The following is a 16,966-nucleotide window of genomic DNA, read 5'->3' on the forward strand; positions in this document are numbered from 1 at the left end:
CATTTTGTCTATGATCTAATTGCATTCAATTTCCTTACAGCTAATTTCAGAATCATTTTCCCAGAAAGATTTAATTGGGAGTGTCTCTTCACTACAGATCTAATTATTTCCTACTATATCATGAACACGACACACTCTGGCCTCATGTACCCTAAAGGATGTCAATTAATTCTAGCTATTGTGAAGCATTAGGGAAGTCATTTCTAGGTATTGTGCAATATGCCTCATTTGTATACATCTAAAGACCTGTGATCTAACAAAATCATATTTTTCTGGGGGCCAAATAAAGAACATCAATGTGTTATTGAAAGACAAATTTTTTTATGACTGAAATTTCTTTTTCCTCCTGAGCAGTTTCTTCAAAAATTGTCAGTAACCAGGATTATTCCATTTTCACATGCATAAGGGGGAACAACTAATCCTTTAACTCTAGCAAATAATGGGTGCATTTTAATAGGGGGTTTTATCTGAAATTAGCATAACATAAAAAATAAATTAGACATTTTATCAGCAACTACATGTAATAACTTACTAATGAGAAAGTGCATTTTTCTAAATATTTTTATTTTCTAAATAAATCATCAACTCAGGAAACATATTAACATTGTATAATAGTTTAGGCTAGTTTAATCCATACTTATTGAAATGTGCTTTACATTTTCCAAATAAAATTTAATCAGTATAAGATAATGATTCATAATTATGTTCCTAGAATAAGAATGACCTGTGTTTCTACTTAATTCACCTGCTTATTTGTCATGGAAGTTGGGCCATGGTCCAGTCTCCAAAATCTTACTCTCTTCCTTTGTAAAATGGGAACTTAAAGTAGCGTCTTTCTTACTGAGATTTTTCAGATGATTAAATAATAGAACACTAGCGAAATTGTTAGAAAAGCACTTACAGATAGGTCGGTGTGAGGTGCTCTCATTGACATTCGATTATCTCGGAGGGTGTCCTGATTTGAAGGGGGACTTGTACTAAGCACTATGGCAAAGCCCCACTAGTTCAAGGTTGTCTATCTTGGGCTTGACACATTAGAGATAATCCAACTCCGAATTCCACTCAAGGCCCTGATACCACTGGACCCTATTCTTGAATTTACCCTTAAGTCTGAATATGATTAGTGACTGAGCCAGATTCCTTGAGCCCACTTGACTAATAAGCTCCACGATCCAATTTCTATGCAATCACATCAAGCCCTTCCTTGTCTCCTGTGTTCTGTTCAGTAATACTGGGGCCCAGAGGACTTAATTTTGATGCTTAGCATTCCTGTCCAGCAGGAAATTCTTCCTGATAGTTAACCAAGTTCTCCTGATGTGATTAAAGATCATTTGCTCTCTTGTTTAAAATTGGTATGGATAAAGCTAGTCAACAAACCTGGCATAAAAAAAAACCTTTACATCTTTAAACAATGATATTAAGGATATGACAGCAAACTTATACAAACTTCAGCTGCATGTGATGCTGGCTGTACTCCAAGCACAGGTAAGAGTCTATTCTATTGTTAAGATTTTTTTAATTAAAAAAGAAGCAAGAGTCAACCGTATCACAAAATTTTTATAGATGGGAAATTTATCTAAAAATTTAAATACGTTGGTCTACAATGTAAGCCTATTTTCTCAGACTGTTCTTAGTAAATATAGAGAATAGTTACTCATCATTTTGCCAGTATTTTTTTATCCTTCTCTGAATTATTCTTCTCTGCTCAAAACAATTTGGATCCTAGTATTTTCAAAAAGTTATTTGTCTTCTATAAGTGTTTATTAAAGGTCCAAAAATGCACATGGGATTATGGACACACTTATCATATTTAATAAAACAATGAAATGTCTGTTGTTCAATCTCATCATATGCATCTAGCTGTTATCATTTATTGAGAATTAGATGTATACTAATTCCTACTTAATAGGGTGTCATGCAAACATCATTTTGAGTAGTTGTTAATAAAAATTTTAATTTTACTTCTGCATTTTCAATTGTGACTCCTTATTCCATTTTAGATTTTTCTTACAACATATTATTAGCTTGATTAATTCATTCTCATTCTTGACAAGTTGTGATAAAGTTCCTTTGGAAGATATGTATTTTAGTAAAGAAAAATAAATTCTTCCCTTTTTTCCATAGATAAAGTTAAAACCCATATATCCCAGGGCCTTCTGCTGTTTTTTCAGGCAAAGAAACAATATGACTCAGTCACACAGAATTAGATCCCTTCACCTTCTTATCATCCCTTAAACAAGTAGATACCAGACACTTTTCATCCTGGATTGACTGCAGCTCTCTCCATCTTCTGGGGATTCAATTACACCAGTTACTTCTATTAATAAAGAAAAGATAAAGCAAAACTATATCTAGCCCTTGAATTTGTTCCTACAGTTGAATAGATCTGAGTCAATTGGATCTGATATTCCTATTACCCAGTAGGCCAGTATGGTAGTTACACAGTATGGGGTCAACTTGAGACTATTAAGAGTGAAGGGGTAGAGTGCAGCCTGTCAATCAGGTCACAGCTTGATGCGCTATGGAGATAAATAGCTCACCAGTGGCTAGACCCACTCTCTTTGCTTCATCTTCCTGCTGAAAAGCCATAGGGAACAATGCTGATGGAGCCAGAACTCTGGGCTGGAAGAGCCACGTGGAGACCCACACCAGCTATGAGATGCCTCCACCACCACTGAATCCTAAGACTTTCCATCCACTGGTCTGTGATCTTCTTGCATTTGGTGTCATTGCATGTGTTGCATGAGTCTGAAGAGGAATTTATAGACTGGTATCAGATATATGGGCTAATATTGGACTTATGGACTTGAACTAGACTGGACTGGGATGCTTTCTTAGTATACAATTACTCTTTTGATATAAAGCTCTTTCTTATACACAAATGAGTGTCTATGAATTTGTTCCTCTCGTCAATCCAGACTAACACTGTCAGGTAATAATCCAGCCAAAAGAAATAAACATAGAAAAACAAAAATGTTCCCTTTTCCTTTCAAACTCTCCTTTCATGGCAATAAAAGTTGATATAAACATTTTTACACTATTTTTTATTATAATGAATGTCCATCTTCCACCAAATTGAATGAATGGACACCTAAGCATCAACATGCATTCTACATGACTCTGTTTTATCCATTATCTCTAATTCATGAAAGCAGGGATTAAGCTTTCATCTGCCAACCCAAAAGTCAGTGGTTTGCACTCATTAACTGCTTTTTCTAAACAAATTTACAACCTTTGGAAACCCTATGGAGCAATTCTATTTCATTCTATAACTCCCTATTGCCATCCTTTCAATTTCCACTTAAATCAGAATTGATTCAATTGATTCAAATTGAATGGGTTGTTCTTGGGGGTTTGTTTGTGTTTTTCCTGGTGTTGTTTAAATAAAATCATCTACCAAGACTTATTGATTGTATCTAACATTTCCTCGTGTATTTGTTTCTCATTATAACCATAGCAACTACATACCTGTAGCAACTACTCTAGTGCAAATGCATCATCTCTGATTGGAGTTACAGCAGCCTCCAACTACATCACACGACAGCACTTCAATTTTTGTTTGCCTTACAACTATTTCCTATAGGAGTAATATTTGTCTGGTTTTTAATCAATACAAGTCTGATCATGTGACCCTTGTACATTAAAAAAATCAGTACCTTCCCATTTACTTTGAGTTTAAATCTGAATTTCTACAAGGTTGCATACCTGGTATTCTGATCATTTATCTAACTTCCCTTCAGACTTGGCCCCATCTCTTCTATTCATTCAAGTAATATCATTTGCTTGGTTGTTTCCTCAGTGATTCATGCTATAGTCTATCTTTTGAAAATATTCTTTCATTTCTTTGTCATTCTTTTTATTCATTTCGTTCACCTCATTCTCACAAAGATTTTTATGCTCATAGTGAACAATTTTTTAGGAAAGAAATTTTAATCCTTCTGAATTGCACAATAAAATGTTGCTGATACCGTTACAGTTGTCGTTTATGATATTTTGACATGCTTACATATATACAGCCCCCAGACCACATGCTGTTTTTTGAGGAGCAAATATGGATCCATATAGATCGATTGCTGGAGAGTAGATAGATACTCATAGCCATCAAATGTATTCTGACTCAAAGTGACCCTGTATTAGGGTTCTGAGACTGTGAATGTCCAGGAGAGTTGGAACCTCCATCCTTTTTATTGTGGAATGCCTGGCAGGTTTGAACCACAGACCTTGATTCTAGCACCCAAAACTTGTCCTCTGATTAATGGCATTTCTCTACTCTGAAAGAAAGTATATGGAACACAATAGAATTGCCCTTGTGATGTGGCGAAGAAAGCTGATGGTGCCCGGCTATCTAAAGAGATAGCATCTGGGGTCTTAAAGGCTTGAAGGTAAACAAGCGGCCATCTAGCTCAGAAGCAACAAAGGCCACATGGAAGAAGCACACCAGCCTGTGCGATCACCAGGTGTCCAAGGCATCATCAGGGAAAAAAAATCTCACCATAGGGAATGAAGGGGGAAGTGCAGAGTGGAGACCCAAAGCCCATTTCTCGGCCACTGGAGATCCCCTTGCAGAAGGATCTAGGGGAGGAGATGAGTCAGTCAGGGTGCGATGTAGCACCAATGAAGAATACAGCTTTCCTCCAGTTCCTAAATGCTTCCTCCCCCACAGGTATCATGATCCGAATTCTACCTTGCAAGTCTGGCTAAACCAGAGCATGTACACTGGTGCAGATAGGAGCTGGAGGCACAGGGAATCCAGGGCAGATGATACTTTCAGGACCCGGGGTGTGAGTGGTGATACTGGGAGGGTAGAGGGTGAGTAGGTTGGAAAGAGGGAACCGATTACAAGGATCTACATGTGACCTCCTCCCTGGGGGACAGACAACAGTAAAGGGGGTGAAGGGAGACGTCAGACAGGGCAAGATATGACAAAATAATAATTTATAAATTATCAAGGGCTCATGAGGGAGGAGGTGTGGGGAGGGAGGGGGGAAAATGAGGACCTGATGCAAAGGGCTTAAGTGGAGAACAAATGCTTTGAAAATGATGAGGGCAAAGAATGTACAGATGTGCTTTACACAATTGATGTATGTATGGATTGTGATTAGAATTGCATGAGTCCCTAATAAAATGTTTACAAAAAAAAAAAAAAAGAATTACCCTTGTGAGTTTCCGAGACTGTATCCCTTTATGGATAGTAGAAGGACCACTCTTTTTCCCGTAAAACAAGTGGTGTTTTTGAACTTCAGACCTTACTCATCACAGCCTTATGTGTAACAAGTATGCCACAAAGGGACTTAGTAAGTACTTAATCAATATATGTTGAAGGCAGGAAGATATGCACAAATAAAAAGGAAATAAACCAAACCATGTGAAGTGGGACCAGACTATGAATTACATTACATGCAGGGGTGCTGACAAATAATTCAATGTCAATATAAAATCACTGGTGGTATTCACCATGTTGCTAGTATTGCTCTTCACTTACTTTGCTTATTTTTGTAGTAGGCGTTATTATTTTGAGATATAAAAAGGCATGACTTTAGCTAAGCATAAGAAATACTACTATGAATAGTTTTCAGGGAACTGAGATTCACTATAAATTAATATTGATAGTTCAGTTTGAAAAACAGAGATGCTCAGAGAGAAACATGAAAGGAGTTATGAAATCATGGTGGATTATATGGTATGGAATGAAGACAGATTAAAGATAATCCAGATTGCACCATAGGAAAAAATTCAAAATTAATATGAGAATGATAGCATACTAAATCATCTAACACCAAGGAGTTTGAGTCTCAAAAGAAGTGGGAAAAGAGATTGAGGAAAGGATAATACTTAAAAGAAAAACAAGGTCAGATTTTTTAAATTGATGAAAAATATAAAATCACAGATTATAGACAATTACACAACTTGAGGAATAAATATCTCTCTAGGCACACCATAGTTGAACTGCTGAAAATCAAAGGAAAAGAGAAAACTTCAAAAGCATTCAGAAAAAAATTAAATACATTACTTTTATTTCCAAGGGAGTAACATTAAAGATTACATTTGGCTTCTCATTTAAGTTATAACATTTTGCTCAATTATTAGAAGTTATGGAAGTGTGACAGCAGTGGATGTTGAATGAGTATTAAAGGACTGAGTATAAAGAACAATTTATCTAGGCACTGATTACCAAATTTGTATTTGTTAATATAAAGGTGAAAAAAACTAGATAAGCTCTTAGAGAAAATTTCTTATTAGCAGAATTGTTAAGAAAAATGCACATTTAATGCAGAATTATTCACTAAGACAACCTAAGTTGGCAAGAATAATACCAGAATAGTAATGAAAGTAAATGTTAAATATGATTTTTGATAATTTCTATAAAACTATATTGTCAATTGAGATATAGTAAAAATGTATTAAGAAAATATAAAAATAAGACATTAAAGGGGAATAACCAGTGATCTAAAATCAAAGGCAAGGAGGGTATAGGATGCCTGGTGGTGCTTGATCAAGCACAATGTAGCCGAGAGGAATTACTAAAACCCAAATGAAGGCCGAACATGATAGTGGTACAAGAAGAAAGTAAAACTAAATAGAGTAAAGAACTAGGAGGCGGAGGACATTTATAGAGGTCTAAATACAGACATGTAAATATATTTGTATATAATAATAGGGAAATAGATCTAGGTACATATATTTATATGTTAAGTATTATTGTAGCATATGAACATTGAGCCTCTACTCAAGTGCTTCCTTAACACAAGAACACTTTGATAGTACCTGGCTATCAAAAGATATAGTGTCTGCGATCTTAAACACTTAAAGATAAACAAGTGGCCATCTAGCTGAGAAGCAACAAAGTCCACATGGAAAAAGCACACCAGCCTACATGATCAGTAAGTGTCGATGAGAACAGATATCAGGCATCAAAGACTCAGAACTAAAAAAGCATATCATTGTGAATTGAGTGGAGACCCAAAGCCCATCTGTAGACAATCAGACATCCCCTTACAGAAGGGTCACAGGAAACAACATGTCAGTCAGGTTGCAGTGCAGCACCGATGAAACACACAACTTGCCTGTAGTTCTTTAATGCTTCCTCCCCAAATGACCCCAATTCTACCTTACAAATCTGGCCAGACCAGAACCTGTACACAAGTACAGATAGGAATTGGAAACTCAGGAATCCAGGACAGATAAACCCCTCAGAACTGATAATGAGAGCAGCAATACCAGGAGGGTAAAAGGAAGGTGGGGGAGAGGGGGAAGAAAAGGGGAAGTAATCAATATGATCTACATATAACCCCCTCCCAGGGAGACAGACAACTGAACAGTGGGTAAAGGGAGACATTGGACAACATAAGACATGAAAAAAATTTATTATCAAGGATTCATGAGGGAAGGAGGAAGGATGGAAGAGGAGGGAAAAAACGAGGAGCTAATACCAAGGGCTCCAGTAGAAAGAAAATGCTTTGAAAATGATGATGGCAACATATGTACAAATGTGCTTGACACAATGGATGTATGTATGGATTGTGATAAGAGCTGTGTGAGTGCCCAATTAAATGATAAAAAAATAAGACATTAATAATCTAAATGCCCAGACATCAATAAAAACTTTATTTTAGGTAGCATACATTAAAATTGAAGTAATTTAATTGTAGCACATGGAATTAAGGCAATTTAAATAATTTATTAATGTATTTCAAATTCAACAAAAATTTCAGAACAAAATTAAATTTTATTAAAATTACAGAGATAAATAGTACATACCATTCTGTCAGGTTGTTGTACTGTGATAGTATGCATGTTTTGTCATGCTAGAAACTAAGCCACTAATATTTTTGTGTTTGGCTAGACTAGAGAAACAAATCCATGGACACAAATATGTGTATAAGAAAGAGATTTATATACAAGAACAATTGGACATTGAGAAAACATCCCAGCCCAGTCCAGATCAAGTCCATAAGACCGACATTGCCCCATATGTCCGACGGCACTCTATAAAGTCCTCTTCAGATTCACGAAACACATGCAATGGTGCCAAATGTAGAAGATCACAGGGCAGTGGGTAGAAAGTCTTTGGATCCAGTGTCATTGGAAACATCTCAGCGCTGGCTAGGGTCTCTGCATGGCTTCGCCAGCACCCAGGGCTGCATCAGGGTGGGTCCATGTGTCTTGACAGCTGCTATGTCTCCCAGGGTGTGTGAGCAAAGAGTCTCCCACATCCAAGGAGGAAAATTCAGCAATTCCCATAATCCTTAGGGGAAAGACATGCCCACACACAGAGATCTTATTGGCCATATTCTGATTAACAGCCTAGACTCCACCCCTACACTCTTAACCCTCAAATTGACAAATGATTCTATTACTACCACGATTTCTAATGCCAACAGAAGCACCAATGGTGGGGAGATTTCAGTGGAACTTTCAAACTAAGACAGACTTGAAAAAAGAAATTGGCCACTGAAAACCTTATGAATAGCAACAGAATATTGTCCTTTGTCTGATATATAATAAACTGCTGAAGTGAAAAGGCACTAAAAATTTTGTGAGCAAAGTTTTCTCCTCCAAAAAGTCAACCTTAATGGCATGAAGGGAGTAAAGCTCTTAGTACCTTCATCTGCCTAAGGGCCATGATTCAGTATAAGAATAAACTACTGCAAACATCAGTTTAAAATGCTGCTGGTTTTGATTCACAGGAACCCTATGGGCAAAGGAAACACTGCCAAGTTCTCTGCAATTCCCACAATTGTTGTTATGCTGAGTCAATGATTGCAGCCACTGTGTCAGTCTACATTGTTAGTGCATTTTTACCCCAGTGACTTAGCTTCTGGCACTATATTAGAAAACATTCTGCTACTATGTATAAGGTTTTCAGCGGATAATCCCTCAAAAGTGGATATTCTGTTCTTACTGTAGCAGCTTTAAGGAAACTTGTTCACCTTGGTTGGATTTATTTGAAAAACCATTAACATAGATCCTAATATCACAGTACTCAGGCTACTAGAGTATAAACATTTCAAGATCTACCCACATGCAATGCAATGGATAACATCTACAAAGAAGGCCAGTAAATATGATTATTATTCATATTTATGCACCAATCACTAACATTCAAGGTAAGTACACTAAAGGTGTTTATCACTGTCTGCAGTCTGAATTATTCATACATTCCATTAAGATGTACTGGTGATTACAGCTCTTCTAGAATTTGTCTAGCAGGTTTTCTGGTTTTTCTGGAAAACCCCAATGCACCAAAAAAAAAATGTATTGGTGATTGGAATGCAAAAGTTGGAAATGAAAAAGGATCTTTATAGGAAAATAGGACCCTCATAGTAAAAATGACACTAAAGTCAAACACTAGAATTTTGCAAGACCAATGACTTATCCAATGGAAAAGTTTTTCAAAAACATAAATAGCAACTACATAAGTGAACTTTGTGGATGGAACACACATTATTCAAATCAACCACATCTGTGGAAATAAATTGTGGAGAAACTCAATAGCATCAGTTAAAACTAGACAAAGCAAGATTATTGAAAAGGCCATCAATTGTTTTACTCCAAGTTCTAGCTGAAATAGAAGAAAATGGAAACAAATTCACAAAACCAAAATTCAAGCCTCAAATTTCAAAATTTAAGTAATCTATAGACAAAATATTTAAAAATATGGGAAATATTAAAAGAAAATAGAAGTAATACAGTTTCCTTTAACCAAAAATAAATAAATAAATATATACCCACAGTGGTTGGTATTCAACCATTGTAAGAAGCACCAACTGATAAAGAAGGAATGGAACTGAAAGAAGTCCAAGTCCCTATGAAGGCATTCGTAAAACACAGCTCTCCAAAATTGATGGAAGACAGTTTGAGATCCTTATGGAAGCAAATGCAAAGTTGGAAGCACTCTCTTGTCTCGTCCAATACTTGTGGAGGACAGAAATATGGCCAACTAATTGAAAGAGATCCAACTTTGTGCCAAAGACATATGGACAATAAAATACTCAGAGTGTCAAACAATATCATTAGTGTAACATTAAAATACATTTTTTGATGAAAATAATTCAGATTCATAAAAAAAGGTCACCTAGAAACTTCCAACAAAGAAATTTCCAGGACCAGATGGCTTCACTGGGGTCTAACACTAAATATTCAGGGAAGAATTGTCAACAATTCTACACAGACTAGTTCAGAATGTAGAAGGGGACAGGAAATCCCAAACTAATTCTATGAAGCAAGTTTAGCCTTCATACCAACACCAAGCACAGATAGATGCAGAAATTCTCAACAAAATGCTAAGCAATAGATCTCACTAATATAAAAAAAAAAACTCATTGAAGGACGTAGGATGCCTAGTGGGGCTTAATCAAGGGCAATGTAGGAGCAAGCAGTTACTAAACCTGAATGAAAGCTGTACATGATGGGAGGACAAGAGGAAAGTAAAAATGAATAGAGGAAAGAACCAAGAGGCAAAGGACATTTATAGAGATCTAAATACAGACATATGCACATGCAAATATATTTATATAATGAGAGGGGCATAGATCTATGTACTGATATCTATATGTTAAGAATTAAAATTGCAGATGGACATTGGGCCTCAACTCAAGTACTCCTTTAACACAAGAAAACTTTGTTCTAATAATCTTGCATTCTGTGACACTCACCTTCCTGACACAATCACTGAAGACAAAATGGGTACATAAGCAAATGTGCTGAAGAAAGCTGGTGGTGCCCGGCTATCAAAAGATATAGTGTTTGGGGTCTTAAAGGCTTAAAGTTAAACAAGCAGCCATCTAGCTGAGAAGCAAAAAGCCCACATGGATGAAGCACACTAGTCTGTGTGAGTATGAGGTGTCAGTGGGATTAGATATCAGGCATCTAAGACTCAGAACAAAAATCATATCCAATGTGATCAGAGGTTGATGTGGGACTACATGGAGTGGATACCTAATGCCCATTTGTAGACGATTGGACATCCCCTCACAGATGGGTCACAAGGAAGAGATGAGCCAGTAAGTGTGCAGTATAGCACCGATGAAACACACAACTTTCCTCTAGTTCCCTAATGCTTACGTCCCCCACAACCATGACCTCAATTCTACTTTACAAATCGGATTAGACCAGAACATGCACACTGATACAGATAAGAGGCTGCAACACAGGGAATCCAGGAAAGATAAACCCCTCAGGGCAAACAATGAGAATGGAGATACCAGGCGGATAAGGGGAAGGTGGTGGGAGAATGGGGGAATCGATTACAAGGATCAACATATAACCTCCTCCCAGGGGAACGAACAACAGAAAAGTAGGTGAAGGGCAATAGAGGATGAAGTAAGATATGAAAATAATAATCTATAACTCATCAAGGGTCTATGAGGGAGGGAGGGGGAAAATGAGGAGCTGATATCAAGGGCTCAAGTAGAAAGAAGGTGCTTTGAAAATGATGATGGCAGCACATGTACCATGTACTTGATACAATGGATGATTTTATGGATTGTGATAAAAGATGTAAGAGCCCCCAATAAAAGTATTTGATTAACTTAAAAAAAAACTCATCATAAAGTGTTGGAAAAGAAAGATGTCACTTTGAGAACTAAGCTGAGGTTTACCCCAGCAATGGTATGTTTAATAATTTCATATGTATGTGGAAGCTAGACAATGAAAAATGAAGGCTGAATAATTGATGTGTTTGAATTACAGTATTAACAAAAATATTGGATATACCTTGGAAGAATGAACAAATCTATTTTTGGAAGATGTACAACAAAAGTGCTCCTTAGAAGTGAAGATGGCCAGACTTCCTCTCAAACACTTTAAACATGTTATTAAGAGAAGCCAATCCCTAGAGAAGGACACCATGCTTTGAAAAATCGAGAGTTAGCAGAAAAGAAATCTCTCAGTGAGATAAATTGACAATATGAACGTAACCATGGGCTCAAACATAGTAACAAAATAATGAGGATGAAGAGGGACATGCAGCCCCTTTGAATCAGAATTAACTCAACAATACCTAGAAACAAAATTATGTTCAAAATATGAGTAATTTTTTTCTAAATGGAAATCATAAAAAATGATATCATTTTATTAATTGCATCAAATGAACAAAAAGTAAAAATAAAGCCAATAGAAACTAATTAAAGCAGTAAGTAAGCTGATAGATCCAAGTAGCCACAGTAAAAATATAGAGATTATATTTATTTATTGAAATTCAAAGATTTGTTTATTGCATAGCTCTGTTTGTGTGTTTAATCAAGTTACTTCCTACATTAAAACAAGAAAGAAAAGGCATTTCTGGAGGGGGATATTAATCAATAGAATGCTAGTCTACATTGCATTGTTAATTTTAGGCAAAATACAATTTAAGGGTAAAAGCAGTGACAAAAATAAAGTGGAGTGTTAAATGTTGAAACTGCAGTAATCCATCAGGAAAAACTCCTGAGCACGAACTGGAATATTCGTATGAGAATTTTCTTGAAATAGTAATATAAAATAGTAATTTAAAAAAAATATTGATAATTATCATTACACTTATAGTCATTAATAAACTTTCACAGAAATTAATCCATTAAAAACATGTTTAAAGCACTTATAAAATATTTAGAAAACTAGATGTACTAGTTCATAAAATTAGTCTCCAAAATTTGGGTCAATATTATAAGCATGATCTGCTTGACCACAATAAATTTATATTTGACTTCAGTAAATAAAAGATAGCTTTTTTTAAAAGTATGTTTCTAGACATTATAAAATATTCAGATTTTCATAGCAGAATATACAAAATAAACTAAAATTTATATAATGAAACTTAGATAGTTTAGGAAGTTGAAAGCTTAATTTGTTATTGCACACATGCAAGAAACCTTTTTAAAGTGATTTACAGCAAAAACATCACTTTGAGGATGAAGGCATGCATTAGTATTTTGAATCAGTTCATGTGCAGTGAATGAGGACACGTGTTTGGTAAAGTGAAGTTCAACAAGAGGAGGAAGTCCATCCAGGAGATGGATTGGTAGAGTGACTGCAACAGTTGGACGCAAAAATATCAAAAAATTTGAAGATGGAGCCGAACCAGGAATGTGGTTTTTTTCTGTTGTATGAGGTAGCTATGGGTTGGAACCAATTTGGTGTATGTAACCTTACTAGAGGGTGGGACTTAAGTCACTGTGTTTTGCTTTCCTTGGGACTGTAGTCTGCTGAAAGATAAAATACCACAACTCCATCAAAGCCATTCTGTGCAGTAAAAGCCATATTAGCATCAGGAGCACAGAAAGAAGTCTCAGGACCGCTGGAAGTGGAGCACATTCGAGCTCTGTCTGCAGTGGTGGAGGCTAAGACCTGAAGCACCAGAGCAGCCTGGAGACCACAGAAGAAACCAGAAGATTTAGGCTGAGATCAGAGGCCAAAGCCAGGAGACCATGAACCAGAACAGAGAAGCAGTACCAAGACTGTGGGATTGTGTGGCTTCCCGAACACAGAGATAGACGTCAAGGGATCATGAGATGGTGAGACTGAGGACCATAGACAGACTTGACTATTGGCTGAGGAGATATGGCTCAATGGCTGTAATCTTAATATTTACTGATCCTGGCTTGTGGTAATCTGTCAACTTCCCTAATAAACCCCCTTTATTGTGAATAGTGTTTATGAATTCTTTTTGGTCATTACAATGAATTATTGCACCCAATGTAGCAGTAGAGCATGGTGGGAGGGACAGTTGGTGGGAGAATAGGTAAAGAAAGATGGAGGGTAGAGGCATTTTAGCCTCTACTTGACAGCAATAGGAAGTCAAAAGAGGTCCGATATGGCTTCTTTCATGCTGTCTTTGCAAGGATATGGAAGAGCATTATCAGGAATATGAGAAATCTTCCCAAAGGCTTATGGAAAATGGGGTTAAAAGATAAAAGTAAACATATAGATATTATTTATCGCCATACACTCCATTAAAAAGGCACTTTTGTAAATGATGATACCAACCATTTAGTCCATTCCTGAAGAATTGAAAGTCCTAGGAATATGATCAGGTCAATACAGTTTTCTTTTAAGAAAATCACTGCAGAAGAATAAACATCCTTTACAGATGTGAGAATAAAGGAGTCAGGAGGACAACATCAGACTGCAGAGTGAATTCCAAAGATTTCCCACCGAAACACTAATAAAACCGTTGGACAAGAGGAATGTGCTCAAGTGCGGTTTTGGTGAAGATTCGGATGAAACCTTCCTGGGCACTTTCTCTGCTAAAACTCTGGCTGATTTTCCCAAAACATGCTCATAACAACTTGTTGTTATGATCCTTTGGCCCTCTAGAAAAGTAACAAGCAACATGCCTTGAGCATTAAAAATAGAACAACCTCTGGCCCTGCATTGGGTTTTGACTGGTACACTTTGGCTTTGAATAGACCACTTTCCCCTCTTGGTGGCCATTGCCTTGAGTGTACCTTCAAGCTCATGGTACAGCCATGCTTCTGTTCTTTGAAGAATGCCGTAGAATCTTGATCCCACTTTATTTAAAATTTCCATTACACCCCCTTTTAAAAGCACTCACTGGGCCTTTTGCCAGTGACCCACTGAGCTGTCAAAAAGGGCAGATTAAAAAAAACACCACTTTTGGGTGAAGCGGCAACCTCTCGTGTTGTTCAGCTTCAATCAGCAGTGTGACAAAAGTAAAAATAAAATAAAATAAATTTTTAAGTATTAAAATAATTTCCATTACAATTCTATTTTTGTCAGCAGCTGATCTGGATGCAAACATTAACACCCATCAAGCAGAACAGAAAGTTTGGTCAACTTCATTGTTCAATCAAAATTGTGTAAGCTTAACTAGTTGAGCAGTCTACAGCGATGCTCTTGTTTCTGCTATTAGTCTTCAATTGGGGCACGCACAAGATTGAATTCTGTCCTTAACAAATTCACATGGATGCTCTGCAGTGGTGAGCCTCATTTTTAATGGTCTCTTATCCCTTTTAAAATGTAAAGCATTTGCGGGGGAACATTGTCCCTATAACATTTTCATAAATATAATCACTGATTTCAACATTTTTCCACCCAAGCTTCACCAAAAATTTTATGTATCTTCTTACTTCAATGTTATCAGAATTCTCGTTATGATGATCTCACTGTCATCAAGTCAATGCTGACTCATAGTAACTCTGTGGGTTTCTGAGACTTAGCCTCTTGACTGAAGGAGAAATCCCAGTCTTTTGCCTAGGGAGCAGCTGGTTGTTTTGAACAAGCAACCATGTGGATCACCATCCAACAAGTAACCACTACACTGGGAACTCTCGAAACAGACACCTTATTCTTCTTAGTGTCTTAAACTCTATTCTGTTCAGCTATGTTATAACAAGTTAGTATGAATTTATTTTGATGCAATCTTTAAAATCCATTTATAGTGACTTTATAAATAGCATTTTCCATGATTTTTTAAAAATTTCAAACAGAGGATTTACTACAGGGAATTTGATATTGGTTTCAGATTTGGGAGTAACTTGACTGAACTTGGAATAAGTTTCCCTTTTTAGACATGAGATGTGCTCTCCTGTTTGCTACAATCCTGCTTAATCCAGTCATTGATATATATTATTGCCTAGGTCCCTGAATATGTGATTCTTGCTGTTGAAGAATTTACAGTACAAGAATCAACTCATGCTCCTTGGAGTAGTGAATCTCATCATGTTAATGTGTTATAAGAAAACTATTATTGCGTTTGGGAAGGATTGATGAGTGGTTTTGTTATTGTTTGGATCTGTACTTTGAACACCTTAAGAATGGGTCAAAGAGGGATTTAAGGGGCTCCCGGTTGAGAGAAGGGTGGTACCTGGCAGAGAAGGCTGTTCAGCAGGTGGTCGCAGGAGCGCTCCGATTCCCCGCCTGCGCAGGACTTAACCGTCACCATGTCGAGCAAAAGGGCAAAGACCAAGACAACCAAGCAGCGCCCTAGGCGCAACCTCCAATGTGTTTTCCATGTTCGACCAGTCACAGATTCAGGAGTTTAAAGAGGCCTTCAACATGATCGACCAGAATCGAGACGGCTTCATCGACAAGGAGGATTTGCATGATATGCTCTCCTCCCTGGGTAAAAATCCAACTGATGAGTACCTGGACGCCATGAAGAACGAGGCTCCGGGCCCCATCAATTTCACCATGTTCCTGACGATGTTTGGGGTGAAGCTGAATGGGACCGATCCGGAAGATGTCATCAGAAATGCTTTTGCCTGCTTCGATGAAGAAGCAACAGGCATCATTCAGGAAGATTACCTGAGAGAGCTGCTGACGACCATGGGAGATCGCTTCACGGATGAAGCAGAGAAGCACCCATTAACAGAAAGGGGAACTTCAATTACATCGAGTTCACGCGCATCCTTAAGCACGGAGCGAAAGACAAGGATGACTGAAGGAACTTCAGATTCCAGCCCAAAACCTTCCTTGTTGCCATTTTGGGTATTTCCGAGACTTTCTCATGGAGCTTATTGCATGCCCTGAGCTTGAGCGCTTCTGTCTTCTTGTTGTATTTATTCTCAGCCATTTGGGGCACATGCATCTCTGTAATCAGTCTGGAAATGGGACTTTGTAAAAGTAGAACTGGGAAAAAGATCAATGCCTTATCAAAGCCTATGGAAATTTTTACAATATACTGGATTTTTACATTTCTTTTGGAAATAAAAACTTTGAAAATAAACATTGTGTTGGAAGCAAAAAAAAAAAAAAAGAATGGGTCCAAGACCATCTCCTCTTCATTGGGTATTTCCATGAATTTTTTGACAATCCTTTATCCATAGGAGACAACTGTCTGGAGGACCATGCTAAACATTAAAACAATGATAAGCTGGACATTTTGGTGAAATACTTTAATTTTTAAATGACAGAATAACTTTTAAAAACTATCATGAATGACTAGCTTTTAAGGATCTGATATTAGCAATGAGGAGCCTGGTGGCACAGTGGGTCCACAAGGGGCTGAGATCTGATACAGTCTTGG

At 37.0% G+C, this 16,966-nt stretch overlaps 2 non-coding genes and 1 pseudogene across 2 annotated transcripts; all 3 read left to right on the forward strand.

Annotated features, from left to right (window-relative positions):
- Window positions 1-9,175: 9,175 nt before the first annotated feature.
- Window positions 9,176-9,237, forward strand: LOC142438317 (U7 small nuclear RNA). The gene has a single exon (XR_012782716.1). It is a non-coding gene; the product is annotated as a U7 small nuclear RNA (small nuclear RNA).
- Window positions 9,238-14,513: 5,276 nt separating this feature from the next.
- Window positions 14,514-14,651, forward strand: LOC142437780 (small nucleolar RNA SNORA21). The gene has a single exon (XR_012782300.1). It is a non-coding gene; the product is annotated as a small nucleolar RNA SNORA21 (small nucleolar RNA).
- Window positions 14,652-15,829: 1,178 nt separating this feature from the next.
- Window positions 15,830-16,585, forward strand: LOC142436611 (myosin regulatory light chain 2, smooth muscle minor isoform-like; annotated as a pseudogene).
- Window positions 16,586-16,966: the final 381 nt, after the last annotated feature.

Source organism: Tenrec ecaudatus, chromosome 1 (assembly GCF_050624435.1).
Source record: "Tenrec ecaudatus isolate mTenEca1 chromosome 1, mTenEca1.hap1, whole genome shotgun sequence".
NCBI classification, from domain to species: Eukaryota; Metazoa; Chordata; class Mammalia; order Afrosoricida; family Tenrecidae; genus Tenrec; species Tenrec ecaudatus.